The sequence below is a fragment of the Tachyglossus aculeatus genome, chromosome 1 (assembly GCF_015852505.1).
Source record: "Tachyglossus aculeatus isolate mTacAcu1 chromosome 1, mTacAcu1.pri, whole genome shotgun sequence".
NCBI lineage: Eukaryota > Metazoa > Chordata > Mammalia > Monotremata > Tachyglossidae > Tachyglossus > Tachyglossus aculeatus.
In genome coordinates, this window is record NC_052066.1 from 55,787,184 (window position 1) to 55,813,375 (window position 26,192).

The window sequence follows — 26,192 nt, forward strand, 5'->3', positions numbered from 1 at the left end:
AGGTGAGGTAGGAGGGGGTGAGGTGATGGACAGCCTTGAAGCCCAGGGTGAGGAGTTTCTGCCTGATGCGTAGGTTGATTGGTAGCCACTGGAGATTTTTGAGGAGGGGAGTAACATGCCCAGAGCGTTTCTGGACAAAGACAATCCGGGCAGTGGCGTGAAGTATGGATTGAAGTGGGGAGAGACAGGAGGACGGGAGATTGGAGAGGAGGCTGATACAGGCTGACAAATGAATTTTGTCATGTAAGCGATACACTTTTCATTAGTATGGATTGGCTTAAAAAATGCAAACCTATTGAGAATGCTGGAGTATAAATTCTGGAAGTCTGATAGAAAGATGGGGTGGCGGCAAAGCATCCAACATCATGACCTAGTGGAGAGGGCATGAGCCCGGGAGGCAGGAGGAGGCATTCATTCAGTTGCATTTATTGAGCGCTTACTGTGTGCAAAGCACTGTACTAAACGCTTGGGACAGTACAGTGCAACAACAGACACCATCCCTGCCCATAACAAGCTTGTAGTCTAGAGGGGGAGACAGACATCAATTTACATCCATCCATCCATCCATAGTTCTAATCTTAGCTCCACCGCTTATCTGCTGTGTGCCCCTGGGCAAGTCAGTTCACTTCTTTGAGCCTCAGTTCCCTCATCTGTAAAATGGGGATTAAGACTGTGAGCCCCATGTGGGACAGGGACTGTGTCCAACCCAATTACCTCGATCTATCCCAGCCTTTAGTACAGCGCCTGGTGCTTATTAGCACCTAACAAACATCACAATTATTATTATTGTTGTCGTTAAACCAAAGGTCTAGAGAACGCAAGTTGTCATCTATCCTTTGGCCCCCAGGTCTGTATTTGCCAAAGGCGTTCCTTCCAAAGCTTCGTGTACAGCCATATATAACCTAAATTCTAAGGTAGGATTACGGACTAAAGTGATGCCTGGAATGGAGCTGATCTGGTAGCTGCAGCAGTGCCACACTGTAGTTTGTGGGTAATATTCATTCATTCAATCATATTTACTGAGCGCTTACTGTGTGCTGAGCACTGTACTAAGCGCTTGGAAAGTACAATTCAGCAACAGATAGAGACAATCCCTACCCAACAACGGGCTCACAATCTAGAAGAGGGAGACAGACAGCAAAACAAGGAGATGTTGTCAATATCATCAAAATAGATAAATAGAATTATAGATATATACACATCATTAATAAAATGGAGTAATAAATATGTACCAGTATGCTCAGTTGCTGTTGGGAGGGGAGGGAGCAGAGGAAAAGGGAACTCAGTCTGCGAAGGCCTCCTGGAGGAGGTGAGCTCTCAGTAGGGCTTTGAAGGGAAGAAGAGAGCTAGCTTGGCGGATGTGGGGAGGGAGGGCATCCCACACGTAGGATGTGGGCCGGGGGTCGACGGTGGGACAGGTGAGAACGAGGCCCAGTGAGGAGGTTAGCGGCAGAGGAGCGGAGGGCGCGGGCTGGGCTGTAGAAGGAGAGAAGGGAGGTGAGGTAGGAGGGGGCGAGGTGATGGACAGCCTTGAAGCTGAGGGTGAGGAGTTTGTGCTTCTTGTGAAGGTTGATAGGCACCCACTGGGGATTTATGAGGAGGGGAGTGACATGCCCAGAGCGTTTCTGTAGAAAGATAATCCGAGCAGCAGAGTGAAGTATAGACTGAAGTGGGGAAAGACAGGAGGATGGGAGATCAGAAAGGAGACAGATGCAGTAATCCAGTCGGGATAGGATGAGAGATTGTACCACCAAAGTAGTGGTTTGGATGGAGAGGAAAGGGCAGATCTTGGCGATGTTGTGAAGGTGAGACCCGCAGCTTTTGGTGATGGATTGGGTGTGTGTGGTGAATAATAATAATAATAATAATGGTATTCAGCACTTACTATGAGCCAAGCACCGTTCTAAGTGCTGGGGTAGATACAAGGTAATCACCTTGTCCCATGTGGGGCTCACAGTCTTAATCCCCATTTCACAGATGAGGTAACTGAGGTACAGTGAATTTAAGTGACTTGCCCAATGTCACACAGCAGACTAGTGGCAGAGCTGGGATTAGAACCCACAGCCTCTGACTCCCAAGTCCGGGCTCTTTCCATTGAGCCACACTGCGGCTTGAGAGAGCGGAGTTCAGGATGACACCAAGTTTGTGGGCTTGTGAGATGGGAAGAATGTTAGTGCCGTCTACTGTGACAGGAAAGTCAGGAAGAGGACAGGGTTTGGGAGGGAAGATAAGGAGCTCAATCTTGGACATGTTGAGTTTAAGGTGGGCGGACATCCAGGTGGAGATGTACTGAAGGCAGGAGGAGATACAAGCCTGGAGGGAGGGAGAGAGAACAGGGAGGAGACATAGATTTGGGTGTCATCGGCGTAGAGATGATAGTTGAAGCTGTGGGAGCGAATGAGGTCACCAAGGGAGTGAATGTAGATGGAGAACAGAAGGGGATCATGAACTGACCCTTGAGGAACCTCTGCAGTAAGAGGGTGGGAGCAAGAGGAGGTGCCTGCGAAGGAGACTGAGAATGACTGGCCAGAGAGATAAAAGGAGAACCAGGAGAGGACGGAGTCCGTGAAGCCAAGGTTGGATAACATGCTGAGGAGAAGGGGATGGTCCACAGTGTCAAAGGCAGCTGAGAGGTCGAGGAGGATTAGGAAAGAGTAGGATAGGCAGAACATGGCCAACAGCAAGTCCTTGCAGCATCCATTGCTGGACCTGAAGGCCGGCAATTTCAAATGGAATGAGCACGTGAAGCATTCCAGGAAGAGCAAAAGCACCACTTCAAGCGATATAGCGTAGTTCAGACTGCTTTGAGCCAAGTCACCGGGCTCACCTTGAGGCTGAGAGGCCAAGTTACAAAATGCCAACAGCTCCTACAAGAAGTATGGCCACAAATCGAGGGACAGTTTCTCTCTCTCCCTCGCTCTCAGAAGTCCTTAGTGGAAGGAACACAGGCTTGGGTGTCGGAGGTCATGGGCTCTAAGCCTGGCTCCACCACTTGTCAGCTGTATGACTTTGGGCAAGTCACTTCATTTCTCTGGGCCTCAGTTACCTCATCTGTAAAATGGGGATTTAGACTGTGAGCCCCACGTGGGACAACCTGATAACCTTGTATCTATCCCAGCGCTTAGAATAGTGCTCTGCATATAGTAAGCTCTTAATAAATACCATTATTATTATTATCATTATTATTATTAAACCAGCATCGTGCTTGTGTAAATACCATATTACCCAAGCTCACAGCTACAGAAAGACTTTCCTTCTTCCTCCTTTATGAAATTACTCAATCAACCAACTATGGAATTTTCTGAGTACTTCTTTTGGGCAAAGTTGTAATAATAATGACGGTATTTGCTAAGCGTTTAATGTGTGCCAAGCACTGTTCTAAGTGCTGACACTCAGGGCTTGGGAGAGCACAATACAATAGACGCACAGTGCCTGCACTCAAGGAGCTTACAGTTTAGAGGAATTTTTTTAAATTATTATTTTTGAATGGTTATACTTTTAAAATAGTTTTATTACAAATGATTTTAGAGTGTGTGTCCCCTGCTAGATTGAAAAGTCCTCAGGGACAGGAACCATGTCTTCCGATTCTGTTTATCTGTTTTGATGCCTGTCTACTTGTTCTCTTGTCTGTCTTGCCCTTCTAGACTGTGAGCCCATTGTTGGGTAGGGATTGTCTCTATCTGTTGCCAAATTGTACTTTCCAAGCACTTAGTACAGTGCTCTGCACACAGTAAGCGTTCAATAAATATGATTGAACGAATGAACAGGGAATGGTGTCCAACCTGATTATCTTGTATTTAACCCAGCCCCAGTTCAAGGCAGGGCACATAGTAAAAGCCTAAGCTTCTTGTGGACAGGAATCATTTATACCTAATCCTTGGTATCGTACTCCCTCAAATGCCTAGTACAATGTTCGGCACACAGTAAGTGCTCAATAAATACCATTGATTAATTGAAAAAACTGTATCATCATTATCACAATTATTATCATATAAATTGTATTAATCATTTAATCGTATTAAATAAATACAATTGATGATGATCATCATTATCATTCCATTCATTCATTCAGTTGTATTTATTGAGCACTTACTGTGTGCAGAGCACTGTGCTAGGTGCTTGGGAAGTGCAAATCGGCAGCATATAGAGACGGTCCCTCCCCAGCAACCGGCTCACAGTCTAGGAGGGGGAGACAGATGACAGAACAAAACAAGTAGACAGGCATCAATACCATCAAAATAGATAAATAGAATCGGAAGACAGGGTTCCTGTCCTTGAGGACCTTTCAATCTAGCAGGGGACACATACTCTAAAATCAATTTGTAGTCATTTGTATTCCGTTGTATGCTCCAAGAGTCCAGTCCAGTCCTCTGCACACAGCAGATGGTTAATACTTTTGATCTATTGGCTATTTTTCTCCCCAGCCAATAAGGATGAAGTGGCTGAATTATTTTAACTTACCCATCCTTGGCAGTTTTTTTTACCAGCAATGAATATATAGTCCAGAATGACAGCCGCGGCCCACTGGACTCATCACCCTTTGATTCCCAGGTCATTCATTATGGGGAAGCAGCGTGGCTCAGTGGAAAGAGCATGGGCTTTGGAGTCAGAGGCCATGGGTTCAAATGCCGGCTCCGCCACTTGTCAGCTGTGTGACTTTGGGCAAGTCACTTCACTTCTCTGGGCCTCAGTTCCCTCATCTGTAAAATGGAGATGAAGACTGTGAGCCCCTCGTGGGGCAACCTGATTACCTTGTATCTACCCCAGCGCTTAGAACAGTGCTTTGCACATAGGAAGCGCGTAACAAATACCAACATTATTATTATTGTTATTATTATTATTATTATTATTATTACTCCACTCCCTGCCATTCATTCCTGCCGAGCAAAGCCGAGGAGCAGCAGCACATAAATGAAAGTCAGGGAGCCCATTCAGAGCTATTGTCAGGGAGGAGCAGGGAAATGCGCGAGTGTCGTCTCCACCTGGGAACTTCCCGCCTTCTGCTGGGCTCCCCCGTGTCCCAACTACCCACATGTAGACTTTTAGACTGTGAGCCCACTGTTGGGTAGGGACTGTCTCTATATGTTGCCAACTTGTACTTCCCAAGCGCTTAGTACAGTGCTCTGCCCACAGTAAGCGCTCAATAAATACGATTGATTGCTGTAGCACCTGCCTCCACGGGATGGAAGTTGCAGGTGCCAGCCTCCACACCAGCCTTCACTCAGTCCCCGCCCTCGGGGACCAGGCGAAGCAAGGAACGGAGCCTCCTGGAGAGAGTCCGGGCCTGGGAATCACAGGGTCGTGGGTTCTAAGCCCGGCTCCACCACATGCCTGCTGTGTGACTTTGGGCAAGTCACTAAACTTCTCTGAGCCTCAGTTACCTCATCAGCAAAATGGGGATTACAGTAATAATGATGATGGCATTTGTTAAGCTCTTAGTATGTGCAAAGCATCATTCTAAGCGCTGGGGGGATACAAGGTGATCAGGTTGTCCCACGTGGGGCTCACAGTCTTCATCCCCATTTTACAGACGAGGTAACTGAGGCACAAAGAAGTTAATAATAATAATTGGCATTTGTTAAGCGCTTACTATGTGCAAAGCAGTGTTCTAAGCGCTTGGGAGGATACAGGGTGATCAGGTTGTCCCACGTGGGGCTCACAGTCTTAATCCCCATTTTACAGATGAGGTAACTGAGGCCCAGAAAAGTTAAGTGACGTGCCCAAGGTCATCACCATCAACCATCAATCGTATTTATTGAGCGCTTACTGTGTGCAGAGCACTGTACTAAGCGCTTGGGAAGTACAAGTTGGCAACATATAGAGACAGTCCCTACCCAACAGTGGGCTCACACAGCAGACATGTGGCGGAGTCGGGATTCGAACCCATTACCTCTTACTCCAAAGCCTGGGCTCTTTCCACTGAGCCACACTGCTTCTCTTAAGTGGCTTGCCTAAAGAAAGTGAGCCGTGTGTGGGACAGGGACTGTGTCCAACCTGCCTACCTTGTATCTGCCCCAGTGCTTAGAACAGTGCTTGGCACATAGTAAGCGCTTAAGTATTATTATTATTAATATTAATATTATTGTTATTATTACCTGATTCTAACCCTGGCTCTGGCACTTGCCTACTGTGTAACCTTGGGAAAGGTGCTGAGGTAGATCCAAACTCATCCAGCCCCTGTCCTTATTCATTCATTCATTCATTCAGTCGCATTTATTGAGCGCTTACTGTGTGCAGAGCACTGTACTAAGCGCTTGGGAAGTACAAGTGTCACTTGGGGCTAACAGTCTTAATCCCCATTTTCCAGTCGAGGTAACTGAGGCCCAGAGAAGTGCAGTGACTTGCTCAAGTCACGCAGCAGACAAGCGGTGGAGCCGGGATTAGAACCCATGACCTTCTGTCTCCCAGGGCCAGGCTCTTTCCATTAGCCTCAGTTTCCTCGTCTGTAAAGTGAGTGTTAAAGAGTTCCGTTCTACCCACCCCTTAAACAGGAGGGGCAGGGACTGTGTTCAGCCTGGTTGCCCTGTATCTGCTTCAGCGCTTAGGATGATGCCTGGGACATAGTAAGTGCTTAACAAATTATGCCAAAACTGAGCAAGCAGAAAGAAGTGGAAATGGCTGTAAAATCAGGTTTCAAGCTTAGCCCGAAGGTGAGGTGTTTTTCCTCTTGAAGGAGCCAGCACCATGTCAGCACCCCATTTGTGGGGGGAGTATGTGTTGGGGGTTCTCCCCCTTTTAGACTGTGAGCCCACTGTTGGGTAGGGACTGTCCCTATATGTTGCCAACTTGTACTTCCCAAGCGCTTAGTACAGTGCTCTGCACACAGTAAGCGCTCAATAAATACGATTGATTGATTGGGGGGGTGGAGGCGGGCGGTTGAGGGGAAGACCACTTTACCTTTACCTTGTCCCTGCTGCCCTGGGGGAAGCCTGGGAGGAGGAGGAGGAGGAAGAAGAGGAGGCGGGGGTTATGTCTGGCTGAGCAGCTATCTTAATAAATGTAATTCCCCCCCTCATTATTTCTAAATATACTATAAATGAAGCATAATATTTTAAAAAACGCATTTTTACAATGTGTTTAAATAGCGCATGTATGTATATAAAACTTGAAACATATTTTTTCTTTTAAGCCAAACGTAGTGCTGGACCATTTCGAAAACAGCAGCACAAATAGAATGAATGGACTAATCAGCCACTGTATCAATCAGTCAATCAGTCGTATTTATGGAGCGCTTACTGTGTGCAGAGCACTGTACTAAGTGCTTGGGAAGTACAAGTTATGTACTGTATGCTTAAATCTCAGACTGCGGGTATGGAATTATGGGGATATCTTGAGCAGAGTCCAAGGAGATGAACAGAAAAATGATCCTAAAAAAGAAAAAGCCGAATAGTATCAATTCTATGCTGACTAAACAGAAAATGGACTTCGAAGGAGCAGAAAAGACTTAGGCAGGCTAAAGGAGGACCATCGGGGGGGTGTGTTTGTTGGGGGTGGCGGGAGATTATAATTTCCTTCCTTAGAGAGCTAAATAAAGTAATAATTACCAATTTGGCAGGGGTTAGGTGAAAACTGTTTGGATAGAAGGATATAGATTGATTAGCTGACCCCTGGGAATTTCTTTAGTCTGTTGTTAGCAGCGAAATATAAAAAGGAAACAGCATAGCCTAGCAGAAAGAGCGTGTGCCTGGGAGTTAGAGGACCCGGGTTCTAATCCAACCTCTGGCACATCCCTGCAGTGTGACCTTGCACGGGTCACTTAAATTCTCTGTGCCTCAATTACCCCATCTATAAAATGGGGATTCAGTACCTGTTCTCCCTCCTACTTAGACTGTGAGCTCCATGTGGGATAGGTACTGTGTCCGTCCTGATTGCTCTATACCTATCACAGCGCTTAGAGCAATGTTTGTCACATGGTAAGGGCTTAACGAATACAATTATTATTGTTATTGTTGAGCGAGTTTTAGTAGAGAGAGATTTAAATGTATATTTTACCCAAAGAGCTCTTGTTCCCTCTATTCCCACCCCTGTTAAAATTCCTAGTGGCACTGCAGAACTGTATTATTTTTTAGGGAAACAATGGTAAAATTCTAAACACTGAAAAATTGTGCGTGTGTTTGTGTTTATTTTGGGGATGGAGGTGATTAGACCACATCTAATGAACTGAATGGCAACCATTTCTGGTATAAGATAGAATTCCAACTCTGTCATATTGTAGTCTCCCAAGCACTTAGTACAGTGCTCCGCGCACAGTTACTGCTCAAAAAGTACCATTGATTGATTCATAAAGCAAAGAGTGGGTGGGGAAGAGGCTGTCTGGATCCTTTGGCTTATATTTCTACTGAGTTCCCCAATTCCTCCCTTAATCTGTGCATTTTCATATACAGCGTGGCTCAGTGGAAAGAGCCCGGGCTTTGCAGTCAGAGGTCAGGAGTTCAAATCCCGGCTCCGCCAATTGTCAGCTGTGTGACTTGGGGCAAGTCACTTAACTTCTCTGTGCCTCAGTTAACTCATCTGTAAAATGGGGATTAAGATTGTGAGCCCCATGTGGGACAACTTGATCGCCTTGTATCCCCCCCAGCGCTTAGAACAGTGCTTTGCACATAGTAAGCGCTTAACAAATACCATTATTATCATTATCATTATTATTATTATTATTATATTGAGAAATTGAGGTCACCACCAATTCCTCCCTTAATCTGTGCATTTCCATATACAGCGTGGCTCAGTGGAAAGAGCCCGGGCTTTGCAGTCAGAGGTCAGGAGTTCAAATCCCAGCTCCGCCAATTGTCAGCTGTGTGACTTCGGGCAAGTCACTTCACTTCTCTGTGCCTCAGTTAACTCATCTGTAAAATGGGGATTAAGATTGTGAGCCCCATGTGGGACAATTTGATCGCTTTGTATCCCCCCCAGCGCTTAGAACAGTGCTTTGCACATAGTAAGCGCTTAACAAATACCATTATTATTATTATTATTATATTGAGAAATTGAGGTCACCACCTCTGTAAAAGCTGTAGCAGGTAGGAATCCAAACACAGTGTGGGCTGGAGACCCCACTTAGGCCAGAGAAGCAGCGTGGCTCAGTGGAAAGGGCACGGGCTTTGGAGTCAGAGGTCATGGGTTCAAATCCCGGCTCCACCAGTTGTCAGCTGTGTGACTTTGGGCAAGTCACTTCACTTACCTGGGCCTCAGTTCCCTCATCTGGAAAATGGGGATTAAGACTGTGACCCCCCGTGGGACAACCTGATCACCTTGTAACCACCCTAGCGCTTAGAACAGTGCTTTGCACATAGTAAGCGCTTAACAAATGCCATCATTATTATCTGCCACTGAGGACTGCAGATTTCTTAATGGTAGAGACAGCTCTCAGAGCTTTCCTTAGGGGCAGGAGGTGGAGAGGAGGGAGGGAGAGGCAATGAATACCATGTGCCTTTGTAAATAAATGATTAAGGGAGGGAGGGGAGAGTACTAAGAGATGTGTGTGTGTGTGTGTGTGTGTGTGTGTGTGTGTGTGTGTTTACGATTGTGTGGTTCAAAGTGACTGTGTGGGAGGGAGGGTGATTGATTGGGAGATTAACAGATCTCTGTATCAATCAATCGTCGTATTGAGCGCTTAGTGTGTGCAGAGCACTGTACTAAGTGCTTGGGAAGTACAAGTGGCAAAGTGGCCTAGTGGCCTTTGGCCTAGTGGCAAAGCTTGGGAGTCAGGGGTCGTGGGTTCTAATCCCGGCTCTGCCACTTGTCTGCTGTGTGACCTTGGGCAAGTCGCTTCACTTCTCAGTTCCCTCATTTCTAAAATGGGGACTGAGACTGTGAGCCCCACGTGGGACAACCTGATTACCCTGTATTTACCCCAGTGCTTAGAACAGTGCTTGGCACATAGTAAGCGCTTAAGAAATACCGTAATTATCATTATTATTGTTATTAATCAGTGGTATTTTTTGAGTGCTCACTATGTACCGAGCACTGTACTAAGCAAAGAATGACCTATTCCAGAATTTTTTAAGTAATTTATTATCTAAAAAATAACAAAATGAAATATAATGAAAGCCCAGGTGAGCTTTCATCTAGCTAATTCATTTCCTAATGCATTTTTTTTCCTTTTAATTGCTAACTTTTTGAAATATAATGGTGGAATTACAAAGGTCGAGTGCTTCATACTTTATCCCTAGGTTCTAAACCTACCTGCTGTTTGAAAGGACCTTAATTTATTTGGTAGTGAACTATAGGTGAACTACCGGAGAAGCAGCGTGGCTCCGGAGAAGCAGCGTGGCCCAGTGGAAAGAGCACGGGCTCTGGAGTCAGAGGTCATGGGTTCAAATCCCAGTTCCACCACATGTCTGCTGTGTGACTTTGGGCAAGTCACTTAACTTCTCTGAGCCTGTTACCTCATCTGTAAAATGGGAATTAAGATTGTGAGCCTCACGTGGGACAACCTGATCACCTTGTATCCACCCCAGCGCTTAGAACAGTGCTTTGCACATAGTAAGCGCTTAATAAATGCCATCATTATTATTATAGGTGAATTTGGCAAACTGAAACCTGCAACTGGCAATGTTAATTAATAGAGGCAGCCGTACGACTAAATGAACAGAGATAGTTTTTATAATTACGTCATTCTTCTCCCCACCCCCCAGCCATAGCTAAAGTTATTTGTGGATCAGTTAAGCTACCACTTCCCTGTAGCTGTCTAAAATGCAGTTAGCTTGGAACTAAAGAAAATGATGCTTTTCCATTGCAGCAGGTGCTTGTCTTTAGCACTCCTTTGAGCAAATGTTATTTTCTAATCATCTTGTAAAATAGGATTTGCTTCCAACTCTATTTCTAAATATTTCTCTTTTGAACAGAATTGTATTGCTTGTCCCACAATCACATTAGAAATATGACATTCAATTTCATTGAATTTGAGTTTTTGCTTTGGGTCCTGCAGTTGTATCCGAAAGAGAATTTCAAAGGTGGTAGGATTTTCTTCAGTTGAGATTGAGTAAGACCATTTGCCTATCATGACCTAGAATTGACAGTTAACAGTGCTGTGTTGTGAACAGGGAATGTGTCTACCAACTGGATTATATTGTACTCTCCCAAGCACTTAGTACAGTGCTCTGCCCACAGTAAGCTATCAGTGAATACCATTGATTGATTTTGAACATGAAGGGGAAGTATAATCAATCAGTGGTATTTATTGAGCACTTACTGTATGCAGAGGACTGTACTAAGTGCCTGGAGAGTAAAACAAAGCAATATAACAGACACATTCCCCGCCCATAACAAGCTTACAACGCCAACTCTCTCTTCGACCCCCTCCAACCTGGCTTCCATCCCCTACATTCCACAGAAACTGCCCTCTCAGAGGTCACCAATGGCCTCCTGCTTGCCAAATCCAGCAGCTCCTATTCTATCCTACTCCTCCTCGACCTCTCAGCTGCCTTCGACACTGTGGACCACCCCCTTCTCCTCAACACGCTATCCAACCTTGGCTTCACAGACTCTGTCCTCTCCTGGTTCTCCTCTTATCTCTCCAGCCGTTCATTCTCAGTCTCTTTCGCTGGCTCCTCCTCCCCCTCCCATCCCCTTACTGTAGGGGTTCCTCAAGGTTCCGTTCTTGGTCCCCTCCTGTTCTCTATCTACACTCACTCCCTTGGTGACCTGATTCGCTCCCACGGCTTCAACTATCATCTCTACGCTGATGACACCCAAATCTATATTTCTGCCCCTGCTCTCTCTCCCTCCCTCCGGGCTCGTATCTCCTCCTGCCTTCAGGACATCTCCATCTGGACGTCTGCCCGCCATCTAAAACTCAGCATGTCCAAGACTGAACTCCTTGTCTTCCCTCCCAAACCCTGCCCTCTCCCTGACTTTCCCATCACTGTTGACGGCACTACCATCCTTCCCGTCTCACAAGCCCGCAACCTTGGTGTCATCCTCGACTCCACTCTCTCATTCACCCCTCACATCCAATCCATCTCCAAAACTTGCCGGTCTCACCTCTGCAACGTCGCCAAGATCCACCTTTTCCTCTCCATCCAAACTGCTACCCTGCTCGTTCAATCTCTCATCCTATCCTGACTGGATTACTGCATCAGCCTCCTCTCTGATCTCCCATCCTCCTGTCTCTCCCCACTTCAATTAATCAGTCAATAAATCAGTCGTATTTATTGAGCACTCACTGTGTGTAGAAGTACAAGTTGGCAACATATAGAGACGGTCCCTACCCAACAGTGGGCTCACAGTCTAGAAGGTGGAGACAGAGAACAAAACATATTAACAAAATAAAATAAATAGAATAGATAAGTACAAGTAAAATAAATAGAGTAATAAATACATATAAATGTGTATACATATGTACAGGTGCTGTGTGGAAGGGAAGGAGGTAAGCCAGGCGGGATGGAGAGGAAGGAGGAGGAGAGGAATCAATCAATCAATCATATTTATTGAGCGCTTACTATGTGCAGAGCACTGTACTAAGCGCTTGGGAAGTACAAATTGACAACATATAGAGACAGTCCCTACCCAACAGTGGGCTCACAGTCTAAAAGGGGGAGACAGAGAAAAAAAAAAAACCAAACATACTAACAAAATAAAATAAATAGAATAGATATGTACAAGTAAAATAAATAAATAGAGTAATAAATATGTACAAACATATATACAGGTGCTGTGGGGAAGGGAAGGAGGTAAGATGGGGGGATGGAGAGGGCGACGAGGGGGAGAGGAAGGAAGGGGCTCAGTCTGGGAAGGCCTCCTGGAGGAGGTGAGCTCTCAGCAGGGCCTTGAAGGGAGGAAGAGAGCTAGCTTGGCGGATGGGCAGAGGGAGGGCACTCCAGGCCCGGGGGATGACGTGGGCCGGGGGTCGATGGCGGGACAGGCGAGAGCAAGGTACGGCGAGGAGATCAGCGGTGGAGGAGCAGAGGGTGCGGGCTGGGCTGTAGAAGGAGAGAAGGGAGGTGAGGTAGGAGGGGGCGAGGGGATGGGCAGCCTTGAAGCCCAGGGTGAGGAGTTTCTGCCTGATGCGCAGATTGATTGGTAGCCACTGGAGTTTTTTGAGGAGGGGAGTAACATGCCCAGAGCGTTTCTGGACAAAGACAATCCGGGCAGCAGCGTGAAGTATGGATCGAAGTGGGGAGAGACAGGAGGATGGGAGATCAGAGAGAAGGCTGATGCAGTAGTCCAGACGGGATAGGATGAGAGCTTGAATGAGCAGGGTAGCGGTATGGATGGAGAGGAAAGGGCGGATCTTGGCAATGTTGCGGAGCTGAGACCGGCAGGTTTTGGCGACGGTTTGGATGTGAGGGGTGAATGAGAGAGCGGAGTCGAGGATGACACCAAGGTTGCGGGCTTGTGAGACAGGAAGGATGGTAGTGCCGTCAACAGAGATGGGAAAGTCAGGGAGAGGGCAAGTTTTGGGAGGGAAGACAAGGAGTTCAGTCTTCGACATGTTGAGCTTTAGGTGATGGGCAGACATCCAGATGGAGGTGTCCTGAAGGCAGGAGGAGATGCGAGCCTGGAGGGAGGGGGAGAGAGCAGGGGCAGAGATGTAGATCTGGGTGTCATCAGCGTAGAGATGATAGTTGAAGCCGTGGGAGCGAATGAGGTCACCAAGGGAGTGCCTGTAGATCGAGAACAAGGGGACCAAGTACTGAACCTTGGGGAACCCCCACAGTAAGAGGATGGGAGGGGGAGGAGGAGCCTGCAAAAGAGACTGAGAAAGCGATCGGAGAGATAAGAGGAGAACCAGGAGAGGACGGTGTCTGTGAAGCCAAGGTCAGATAGCGTGTTGAGGAGAAGGGGGTGGTCCACAGTGTCGAAGGCAGCTGAGAGGTCGAGGAGGATTAGGACAGAGTATGAGCCGTTGGATTTGGCAAGCAGGAGGTCATTGGTGACCTTTGAGAGGACAGTTTCTGTGGAATGTAGGGGACGGAAGCCAGACTGGAGGGGGTCGAGGAGAGAGTTGTTGTTGAGGAATTCTAGGCAGCGCGTGTAGACAACTCGTTCAAGGAGTTTGGAAAGGAATGGTAGGAGGGATATGGGGCGATAAGTAGAAGGTGAGGTGGGGTCAAGAGAGGGTTTTTTTAGGATGGGAGAGACATGGGCATGTTTGAAGGCAGAGGGGAAGGAACCAGTGGCGAGTGAGCGGTTGAAGATGGAAGTTAAGGAGGGGAGAAGGGATGGAGTGAGAGATTTCATGAGATGAGAGGGAATGGGGTCAGAAGCACAGGTGGCCGGAGTAGCAATTGAGAGGAGGGAGGACAGCTCCTCTGAGGATACTGCTCGGAAGGATGGGAGAGTAGCAGAGAGGGTTGAGAGCCGGGGAGTTGGAGAAGGGGGGGAAGTGACTTTGGGGAGGTCGGACCTGATGGATTTAATTTTGTTAATGAAGTAGGAGGCCAGATCGTTGGGGGTGAGGGAAGGAGGAGGGGGAGGAACCGGGGGCCTGAGAAGGGAGTTGAATGTACGGAAGAGCTGGCGGGGGTGATGGGCATGGGTGTCAATAAGGGAGGAGAAATAGTTTTGTCTGGCAGAAGAGAGGGCTGAGTTAAGGCAGGAAAGGATAAACTTGAAGTGAACGAGGTTGGCATGGTGTTTAGACTTTCGCCAGCAGCGTTCAGCAGCTCGAGCATAAGAGCGGGGATGAAGGAGGGGGCTCAGTCTGGGAAGGCCTCCTGGAGGAGGTGAGCTCTCAGTAGGGCCTGGAAGGGAGGAAGAGAGCTAGCTTGGCGGGTGGGCAGAGGGAGGGCATTCCAGGCCCGGGGGATGACGTGGGCCGGGGGTCGATGGCAGGACAGGCGAGAACGAGGTACGGTGAGGAGATTAGCGTCGGAGGAGCGGAGGGTGTGGGCTGGGCTGGAGAAGGAGAGAAGGGAGGTGAGGTAGGAGGGGGCCAGGTGATGGACAGCCTTGAAGCCCAGGGTGAGGAGTTTCTGCCTGATGCGTAGGTTGATTGGTAGCCACTGGAGATTTTTGAGGAGGGGAGTAACATGCCCAGAGCGTTTCTGGACAAAGACAATCCAGGCAGCAGCGTGAAGTCTGGATCGAAGTGGGGAGAGACAAGAGGATGGGAGATCAGAGAGGAGGCTGATACAGTAGTCCGGACGGGATAGGATGAGAGCTTGAACGAGCAGGGTAGCTGTTTGGATGGAGAGGAAAGGGCGGATCTTGGCAATGTGTTGCGGAGCTGAGACCGGCAGGCTTTGGTGACGGCTTGGATGTGAGGGGTGAATGAGAGAGCGGAGTCGAGGATGACACCAAGGTTGCGGGCTTGTGAGACAGGAAGGATGGTAGTGCCGTCAACGGTGATGGGAAAGTCAGGGAGAGGGCAGGGTTTGGGAGGGAAGACAAGGAGTTCAGTCTTCGACATGTTGAGTTTTAGGTGGTGGGCAGACATCCAGATGGAGATGTCCTGAAGGCAGAGAGGAAATGCGAGCCTGGAGGGACGGGGAGAGAGCAGGAGCAGAGATGTAGATTTGAGTGTCATCAGCGTAGAGATGATAGTTGAAGCCGTGGGAGCGAATGAGGTCACCAAGGGAGTGAGTGTAGATCGAGAACAGAAGGGGACCAAGAACTGAACCTTGAGGAACCCCCACAGTAAGGGGATGGGAGGGGGAGGAGAAGCCTGCAAAAGATACTGAGAATGAACGACCGGAGAGATAAGAGGAGAACCAGGAGAGGACGGAGTCTGTGAAGCCAAGGCTGGATAGTGTGTAGTGGAGAAGGGGGTGGTCCATAGTGTCGAAGGCAGCTGAGAGGTCGAGGAGGATTAGGATAGAGTAGGAGCTGTCGGATTTGGCAAGCTGGAGGTCATTGGTGACCTTTGAGAGAGCAGTTTCGGTGGAATGTAGGGGACAGAAGCCAGACTGGAGGGGTTCGAGGAGAGAGTTGGTGTTGAGGAATTCGAGGCAGCGCATGTAGACAACTTGTTCAAGGAGTTTGGAAAGGAATGGTAGGAGGGAGATGGGGCGATAACTAGAAGGTGAGGTGGGGTCAAGAGAAGGTTTTTTAAGATGGGAGAGACATTGGCATCTTTGAAGGCAGAGGGGAAGGAACCAGGATCCATACTTCACGCCACTGCCCAGATTGTCTTTGTCCAGAAACGCTCTGGGCATGTTACTCCCCTCCTCAAAAATCTCCAGTGGCTACCAATCAACCTATGCATCAGGCAGAAACTCCTCACCCTGGGCTTCAAGGCTGTCCATCCCCTTGCCCCCTCCTACCTCACCTCCCTTCTCTCCTTCTCCAGCCCAGCCCACACCCTCCGCTCCTCTGCCGTTAATCTCCTCACGGTGCCTCATGCTCGCCTGTCCCGCCATCGACCCCCAGCCCACGTCATCCCCCGGCCTGGAATGCCCTCCCTCCGCATATCCGCCAAGCTAGCTCTCTTCCTCCCTTCAAAGCCCTGCTGAGAGCTCACCTTCTTCAGGAGGCCTTCCCACACTGAGCCCCCTCCTTCCTCTCCCCCTCCTCCCCCTCCCCCCCGCCTTACCTCCTTCCCCTCCTCACAGCACCTGAATATATGTGTATATTTGTATGTATTTATTACTCTACTTATTTATTTTACTTGTACATGTTTAACAAAATAAAATAAATAAAATAATTTATTTTATTTTGTTAATATGTTTTGTTTTGTTGTCTGTCTCCCCCTTCTAGACTGTGAGCCTGCTGTTGGGTTAGGGACCGTCTCTATATGTTGCCAGCTTGTACGTCCCAAGCGCTTAATACAGTGCTCTGTGCACAGTAAGCACTCAATAAATATGATTGAATGAATGAATGGAGGGCGAGACAGACATCCTCCTTATGTACTTAAGTGCTGTGGGACTTCCTGGGAGCAACTTAGGGAAATGCAGAAGGGGGTGGGAGAAGAGGAAAGGAGCGCTTAGGGAAGGCCTCTTCGGGGGGGATGTGCTTTCAGTAAGGCTTTGAAAGCGGGGAGAGTAATTGTCTGTTGGTTATGAAAAGGAAGGGCATTCCAGGACAGGCAGGATGTGGGCAAGGGTATCAGTGGCGAGATAGGCAGGATCAAAGTACAGTGAGTAGGATGGCATTAGAGGAGCAAAATGTGTGGGCTGGGAGGGTAGGAGGTGACACAGGAGGAGCCAAGGTGATTGAGTGCTTCAGAGCCGACGGTAAGGAGTTTTTGTTTGATGCGGAGGTGGTGGGCAACCACCGGAGGTTCTTGTGAACAGTGCTTCTCCACCCTCAATGACTGCTCCTTCTCAGTCTCATAATAATAATAATAATGATAATAATAACGATAATAATTGTGGTATTTGTTAAGCGCTTACTATGTGCCAAGCACTGGGTGTCCCACGTGGGGCTCACAGTCTTAATCCCCATTTTACAGATGAGGGAACTGAGGCACAGAGAAGTGAAGTGACTTGCCCAAAGTCACAATTGGCGGAGCCGGGATTTGAACCCCTGACCTCTGACTCCAATGCCCGGGCTCTTTCCACTGAGCCACGCTGACACAGAAGGGAGGGAGAATAGAGGAAGTGACGCAGAAGAGAAGGCAGAAAGGGAAAGTGAGGGCTTAATCAGGGAAGGCCTCTTGGAGGAGATGAGGTTTGTTCAGGGCTTTAAAGATAGCCGTGGCGGTGGGCTGTCAGGTATGAATAGGGAGGGATTTCCAGGCCAGAGGGAGGACACGTACACGGGGTCAGCTGCGAGAAAGATGAGATCGAGGAACAGCGAGTATGTTTGCGTTAGAGGAGTGATTATGAGGGTTGGGTTATTGTAAGAGATCAGAGAGGTAAGGTAGGAGGGGGAGAGCTGTTCAAGTGCTTTGAAGCTGATGGGAGGAGTTTCTGTTTGATGAAAAATTGGATGGGCTAATACTGGAGTTTTTTGAGGCAAGGGGACATGTGGACTGAATGGATTTTTCTTAGAAAAATAATTCAAGAGGCAGTGTGAAGTAGACTGGAATGGGGAGAGACAGTGAGGCAGGGAGGTCAGCAAGGAGACCGATGCTGTTAGTCAAGGTGGGATGATAGGTCAGAAGGTCATGCTCCACCACTTATCTGCCGTGTGACCTTAGGCAAGTCATTTCACTTCTCTGGGCCTCAGTTCCCTCATCCGTAAAATGAGGATTGAGACTGTGAGTCCCACTTGGGACAGGAACTGTGTCCAACCCAATCTGCTTTTATCCACTCCAGCGTTTAGTACAGTGCCTGGCGCCGCATAGTTAAGCACTTAACAAATGCCATTGTTATTAGTATTAGTATTATTATTGGGGCTTAGAACAATGAGGTAGCTGTTTGGATGGAGAGGAAAGGGTGGATTCTAGAGATGATGTGAAGGTAGGTTTGACTGAATATGCGGCCTAAATGAGGGAGATGAGTCAAAGATCAATCAATCAGTCATATTTAATGAGTGCTTACTGTGCAGGGCAAACAGTACTAAACACTTAGTAGAGTGCTTTGAACATGATAAGCTCTCAAACACCACTAATTGACTGATTAAAGGTACACATTCAAGTCATAGGTGACACAGAATGGTGAAAGTGAAGGCCTGGTCATAAGCAGGGTGGGTGGTGGTGTTGTCTTGAGTTTTGGGAAAGTCTAGAAGAAGACAGGGTTTTTGGTGGGTAGATGAGGAGCTGATGTTGAAGGGCTCCTCTTCTTCCTCGCTGTGGATGTCTTCCGAGGACTTGTTCTGCATCCCTCTTCTTTTCGCTCAGTTATAGTAATAATAATGGCATTTATTAAGCACTTACTATGTGCAAAGCACTGTTCTATGCACTGAAGCACTGTTCTAAGTCTCTCTCCCTCTCCCTCCCCCAGGGCTTTAGCTCCCACCTGTATGAAATGAGTTACAGTATCTACCTCTCCAGCTTTCTCCACTTGCCTGATCTTCAGTCCCACATTTCCACTTCTGTCCAAGACATTTCCACTTACGTGTCCCACAGACACCTCAAAATCATCATGGCTAAAGTCCCTCCCTTCCTAAACTTTCCCATTGATAGTAGGGTGATAGCCAGTGATAGTAGGATGGTCAGGAAATGTATCTACCAACTCTGCTATATTGTAATTCATTCATTCATTCAGTCATATTTATTGAGCACTTACTGTGTGCAGAGCACTGTACTAAGCGCTTGGGAAGTACAAGTCGGCAACATATAGAGACGGTCCCTACCCAGCAACGGGCTCACAGTCTAGAAAGGAGAGACAGACAACAAAACAAAACATGGAGATGGGGGTCAAAATCATAAGAACAAATAGAGTTAAAGCTATATGCACATCATTAACTAACTAAATAAATAAATAGAATAGTAAATATGTACAAGTAAAATGGAGTAATAAATCTGTAAAGATATAAACACCTGCTGTGGGGAGGGGAAGGAGGTAGGGCGGGAGGAAGGGGAGGAGGAGAGCAAAAGGGGGGCTCATTCTGGGAAGGAGGTGAGCTCTCAGTAGGGCTTTGAAGGGAGGAAGAGACCTAGTTTGGCAGATGTGTGGAGGGAGGGCATTCCAGGCCAGGGGAAGGACATGGGCTGGGGGTTGATGGCGGGACAGGCGAGAACGAGGCACAGAGAGGAGATCAGCGGCAGAGGAGCGGAGGGTGTGTTCTGGGCTGTAGAAGGAGAGAAGGGAGGTGAGGTAGGAGGGGGCGAGGTGATGGACAGCCTTGAAGCCAAGAGTGAGGAGTTTTTGCCTGATGCGTAGGTTGACAGGCAGCCACTGGAGATTTTTGAGGAGGGGAGTAACATGCCCAGAGTGTTTCTGTAAAAAGATAGTCCAGGCAGCAGAGTGAAGTATAGACTGAAGTGGGGAGAGACAGGAGGATGGGAGATCAGAGAGGAGGCTGATGCAGTAATCCAGTCGGGATAAGATGAGAGATTGAACCAGCAAGGTAGTGGTTTGAATGGAGTCTTGGCGATGTTGTGGAGGTGAGACTGGCAGGTTGTCTTGGCGATGTTGTGGAGGTGAGACTGGCAGGTTTTGGTGACGGATTGGATGTGTGGGGTGAACGAGAGAGCGGAGTCGAGGATGACACCAGGGTTGCGGGCTTGTGAGACGGGAAGGATGGTAGTGCCGTCTACAGTGACGGGAAAGTCAGGGAGAGGGCAGGGTTTGGGAGGGAAGATAAGGAGTTCAGTCTTGGACATATTGAGTGTTAGATGGCGGGCAGACGTCCTGATGGAGATGTCCTGAAGGCAAGAGGAGATACGAGCCTTGAGGAAGAGGGAGAGAGCAGGGGCAGAGATGTAAATTTGGGTGTCATCAGCGTAGAGATGATAGTTGAAGCCGTGGGAGCGAATGAGTTCACCAAGGGAGTGAGTGTAGATAGAGAACAGAAGGGGACCAAGAACTGACCCTTGAGGAACCCCTACAGTAAGGGGATGGAAGGGGGAGGAGGAGCCCACACAGGAATCTCCCAAGCGCTTAGTACAATGCTCTGAACACAGTAAGCACTCGATAAAGACGATTAATTGATTGATCATTTGATCCTCTTTGTCCTGCATCTCTGCAACTCTACTGTCGTACTCACATTTTAGTCAGCCTCTGAATCTTGTCGGTTCTTCCTCCACAATGTTTTTGCACCCTTCCTCTCTTCTGAACTGGTGCCACCAGGGTCCAAGCTCTTGAGAAGTAGTGTGACCTAGCAGAAAGAGAATTCATCTTTATTAGGAAATTAATTTTGTCCTTTTTCTATAATATTAAAGGCTGACGTCCTGCCCCCAGAGCATTTTTAATGTCTTCCTCTGTCCTTATACCCCTGCCCCAATTCCTCCCTTTGCATTGGCTTCATATTCAGTTGGTGTTCCAGACATTTAACACCCTCCTCAGGCCCCCTGTCCCTCCACCTCCCCCATCCCTGGCCCCCAATGACCTTTCCAAGTGCTTAGTACAGTACTCTGCACAGAGTAAGCACTGTCAATATGATTGAATGAATGAATGAATGACCTGGCTATCTACTTCACCAACAAAACTGACACTATCAGGGATGATCTCCTGAAAATCACCCCTGCCCCTCTCCAGTTCCTCCCGGCTTCTGCCCGTTCTTCAACTCTACCATCTTTCCCACCACTATCTCTAGAGAAAATCTCCTGCCTTCTCTCAAAATCCACCCCCTCCACCTATGCATCTGACCCCATTCCTTTGCACCTCATTGGCACACTTGCCCCCTCCTTTTTTTCCCTCCCTGACTACCATCTTCAGCTGTTCACTCTCCAGTGGCTTCTTCGCCAATGCTTTAAAACATGCCCATATCTCCTCTATCCTAAAAAAAACCCTCCCATGACCCCATTGGCACCCTCCAGTTATCACCCCATCTCCCTCCTACCATTCCTCTCCAAAATCCTTGAGCGAGCTGTCTACACTCACTGCCTCAAGTTCCTCTCTTTTGATTCTCCTTGCAGAGAAGGAGTGTGGCTCAGTGGAAAGAGCAGGGTCTTGTGAGTGAAGTTTGGGTTCTAATCCCAGCTCTGCCACTTGTCAGCTGTGTGACTTTGGGCAAGTCACTTAATTTCTCTGTGCCTCAGTTACCTCAGTCTGTAAAATGGGGATTAAGATTGTGAGCCCCACGTGGTACAACCTGCTTACTTTGTATCCCCCCAGTGTTTACAACAGTTCTTGGTACATAGTAAGTACTTAACAAATACCATTATTATTATTATCATTATTCTCTCCTTGACCACCTCCAGTTTGGCTTCAGTCCCCTTCACTTCACAGAAATCATCCTCTCAGAGGTCGTGAGTATTCTCCTCCTCGCCAAATCCAACAGCCTCTACTCCATCCTAATCCTCTTCAACGTCTCAGCTGCCTTTGCCATTGTCGACCACTTCCTTCTCCTGGAAACATTATCCAACCTCCACTTCGCTGACGCTGTCGTCTCCTGGTTCTCCTCTTATATCCCTGGCCACTCAATCTCGGTCTATTTTGCCAGCTCCTTCTCTACCTCCCATCCCCTACTGTGGGCGTCCCTCAAGGTTCAGTTCTGGGTCCCCTTTTCTCCCTCTCCATCCACTTCCTTGGAAAACTCATTCACTCCCCTGGCTTCAACTATCACCTCCATGCTGATGGCATCCAAATCTACATCTCCTGCCCGGATCTTTCTCCCTCTCTGCAGTCTCGCATTTCCTCCTGCCTACAAGACATTTCTATTTGGATCTCCTCCTGTCACCTCAAATTTAATATGGCTAAAACTGAACTTCTTACCATCCCACCCAACCCTGTCCTCCCACTCACTTTCCCATCACTGTTGATGGCACCACCATCCTTCCTGTTTCACAAGCCCATAACCTTGGCGTTATCCTTGACTCCTCTCCCTGATTCCACCCACATACTCAAGCCATCACTAAATCCTGTCTACTTTCATAACATAAGCTACTTTCATAACATCGCCAAAATCCACCCCTTCCTCTCAGTCCAAGCTGCTACCACATGAATGCAAGCACTTATCCTATCCCGCCTTGCTGACTTCCCTGCTTCCTGTCTCTCCGTACTCCAGTCTGTGCTCCATTCTGCTGCCCAAATCATTTTCCTTCAAAAACGTTCAGACAGTGTTTCCCCAGTCTTCAAGAAACTCCAGTGATATGTTGCTGACCCACCTCCGTATTAAACAAAAACTCCTCACCATTGGCTTTAAATCAGTTAATCACTTTGCCCCCTCCTACCTCACCTCGCTACTCTCATACTACAATCAAACCTGAACACTTCATTCCTCTAATGCTAACCTTCTCACTGTACCTCGATCTCATCTATCTCACTGCCGACCTCTTGCCCACATCCTTCCTCTGGCCTGTAATGGCCTTTCTTCTCATATCAGACAGATAATTGCTCTCCCCCACTTCAAAGCCTTATTGAAGCCATATCTTCTCCTAGAAAGCCTTCCCTGAGGAAGCCCTCTTCTCCCACTCCCTTCTGTGCTGCTCTTACTTGCTCCTTCATTCATCCTCCCTCCCATCCCCACAAGCACATATGTATATATCTGTATATATCTATTATTTATTTATATTAATGTCCGTCTCCCCCGTAGACTGTAAGCTCGTTGTGGGCAGGAATGTATCTGTTGTTACATTGTACTCTCCCAATCACTTAGTACAGTGCTTTGCACACAGTAAGCGCTCAATAAATGTGAATGAATGAATGAATGTTCAGTAAATTCCAGTGATTGAGTGGCTATCATCCCCAGTGGCATCAAAGCCATTAGCCAGCTGTCCCCATCATGGGCTGGCCTTTGGAAGGGTCCAGGAATCTGGGTGGGTGGTTTGGCCCATGACTATATTTCAGGGGCTCTCCTTCCAGCTCCATCCTTAGGATTTTACCTCTGTCTGCTTTCATATCAAATTTTATTCTCTTTTGGACATTTGCTATATTGTGAGTCTGAGATATTCTCTAAATGGCACGTTGTGAGAGGAGAAGTGACATTTAGGCAGAGTGCTCTGATGACATATAATGATTTGGTACCAGTTTCCAAAAATAGGCCAGGCAGTTGTCAGTTTTCTTTAGGGACCTCTCAGTTTCCATCTGCAACTTTTAAAAAATACAAATATGAGCTAGCTCGTTTGAGTTTATATTCCTTAGCTCCTGGAGGATATTTAGAGTTTGTCAAGAACCTGTCCAGAGGTGAACTAGTAACATTGTTTTACTTGAGCTTTCACTGAAGCAGAAGTGTTTCGAGTGTTGCCTACATTCTAGCTTCTTGTACAGAATTTTGATTCAACCCTTTAGGATGGTGTGGCAGAGGAGGGAAATGAGTACTGGAAGGTACCAGAATTTATATGGAAATGTAAATTGTATAATACATTTGAAAATTTGTTTATCGCCTGCATTTAATTGTTGACGTCTTGAAGAGAGAGATTTTGCAGTTGAGAGCACTGCCTTATCCATAATCAGAGCTATTAAAACTCTTCAGGTTTATGGAAAAGAAGTAAACAAACTTTTCAGTGTTTAACTAGATACCCGTGCTTTTTTGTCTGGTAAATCCAGACCTTTACGTATCATATTTCTCATCTTCAAATGTTTCCTTTAAGAAGGTGGGGAACACTGTCTACTGAAAGGGATGCTATAGTACGAGTGAGGGTGGAGTGCTGGATTGCATATCTCATTTTAGATATAAAAGGGGTATTTTAGTTCATATGTAATTCTCACTGCCAAAAGAAGTGTGCAAATCAAAACTATCACTGGGACTCTCAACTCCTTTAATATTTTTATAGCTGATGTTCAAACGATAAAATGAAACTGAAAACAGGAAAACACAATTTTTCTGAATACTGATACACCTAAATGACTGTTGTCCTGTGAATTCTGTATAATTGAGTTTGAATTTGTTTGTTAGTAGATTTATTTCTAGACATTTTAGGAGATCCTAGACTCAGATCATGTTTTGAATCAAGAGATTGTGCACAGTTGCCAGAGAACTAAACTTTTATACACGTTTCCATACCCTTCCTGGCTAAGTGTAACAACTTGGCTGATTCCCAAGCTGAAATTCTAGAAATCGATATGTCCTCTCCTCAGTATACAGCCACTCCTTTGACAAGATCTTCTGCTCTCCTAGTTTCAGTTACCATTTCTTTGTGGTTGACACCCAGATCTACCTCACTAGCTCCAACTTTTCTCCGTCTCTGCAGTCTCACATTTGTTCAGCCTACAGGACATCTCTACAAGGATGTGCTGCTGACACCTCAATAATAATAATAATAATGGCATTTATTAAGCGCTTACTAAGTGCAAAGCACTATTCTAAGCGCTGGGGAGGTTACAAGGTGATCAGGTTGTCCCATGGGGGGGCTCACAGTCTTAATCCCCATTTTACAGATAGGTAACTGAGGCACAGAGAAGTGAAGTGACTTGCCCAAAATCACACAGCTGACAATTGGCGGAGCCGGAATTTGAACCCGTGACCTCTGACTCCAAAGCCCGTGCTCCTTCCACTGAGCCACGCTGCTTCTCTTCTCACCTCAAAGCTCAACATGTCCAAATTGAACTCCTCATCTTCCTCCCAAACCCTCTCCTTTCCTAACGTTCCCATCACTGCTGCCAGCACCACCATCCTTTCATCTGGCAAGACTGCAGCCTTGGCACTAGCCTTGACTCCGCTTTCTCCTTCCTCCCCTCTCCTCCTCCCCCCACCTCTTTCTATCAATCCACATAGTCAGTCACTAAATCCTATCTGTTCTTTCTTCATAACATCTCCAGAAATGGCCCTTCCTCTCCATCCAGACTGCCGTGAAGCACAATTCCAAGAATTTGTCATAGCTCAGTTTGACTACCGATTAGCATCCTCACAGACCTCCTTGCCTCTGGCCTCTCCCCTCTCCAGACTATATTGCACTCTACTGCCTAAATTATTTTTCTAAAATATTGTTTTACACATGTATCTCCAGGCCTCAAAATCCTCCCAAAAAGGCCAGTTGTTGCCCATTCCACTCTGTACCAAGCAGAAACTCCTGACCATCGATTTTAAGGCACTCAATCAACTCTCTCCCCACTATTACCCTCCCCCCCACCCCACCTTCTACAACCCAGCTGGCACGCGTCATCCCCTTCAAGCCCACATGCTCATTGTGTTCCATTTTTGTGTCTCTCTCATTGAACCTCTTGCTTATTTCTTGCTTAGAGCTTTCTCCCTCTTAACAGCCGGCAGACCACTGCTCTCCCCTTCTTCAAAGCCATTTTCAAATCATATTTCCTCCAGAACCCCTTCCCTGATGAATTTTTCATCTCCCCCTCCAGTGCCACTACATCATTTCTGCATCACTTTAATCAATCAATCAATCGTATTTATTGAGCGCTTACTGTGTGCAGAGCACTGTACTAAGCGCTTGGGAAGTACAAGTCGGCAACACATAGAGACAGTCCCTACCCAACAGCGGGCTCGCAGTCTAGAAGGGGGAGACAGAGAAAAAAACCAAACATACTAACAAAATAAAATAAATAGAATAGATATGTACAAGTAAGATAAATAAATAAATAGAGTAATAAATATGTACAAACATATATACATATATACCGGTGCTGTGGGGAAGGCACTTGGGTGCTTACTCTCCCTCATACCCGCAAAGCACTCAAATACATTTCTTCACATTTTGTTGCTTCCGCCTACATAGAAATTGTAATGCTTGTCTAGTTGTATGTTCCATGAGGGTAGTGATCAATTAGTGGTATTTATTGAGTACTTACTGTGTGCAGAGCACTGTACTAATCATAACAGGATTGGCATGCACGTTCCCTGTCCACAAGGAGCTTACAGTCCAGGGA

General features: G+C 47.2%; 1 protein-coding gene across 6 annotated transcripts in view; it reads left to right on the forward strand.

Annotated features, from left to right (window-relative positions):
- TBL1XR1 (TBL1X receptor 1) overlaps nucleotides 1-26,192 on the forward strand; it is a 231,323-nt gene that overhangs the window by 168,355 nt on the left and 36,776 nt on the right. The window contains exon 1 of one of the 6 annotated variants that reach the window (XM_038743320.1): nucleotides 21,661-21,679. The exons of the other annotated variants lie outside the window; for them this stretch is intronic. The gene's annotated coding sequence lies outside the window, so the exon portion shown is untranslated. Of the gene's footprint in view, nucleotides 1-21,660; nucleotides 21,680-26,192 lie in introns of those variants that run through there. 6 annotated transcript variants of the gene reach the window in all.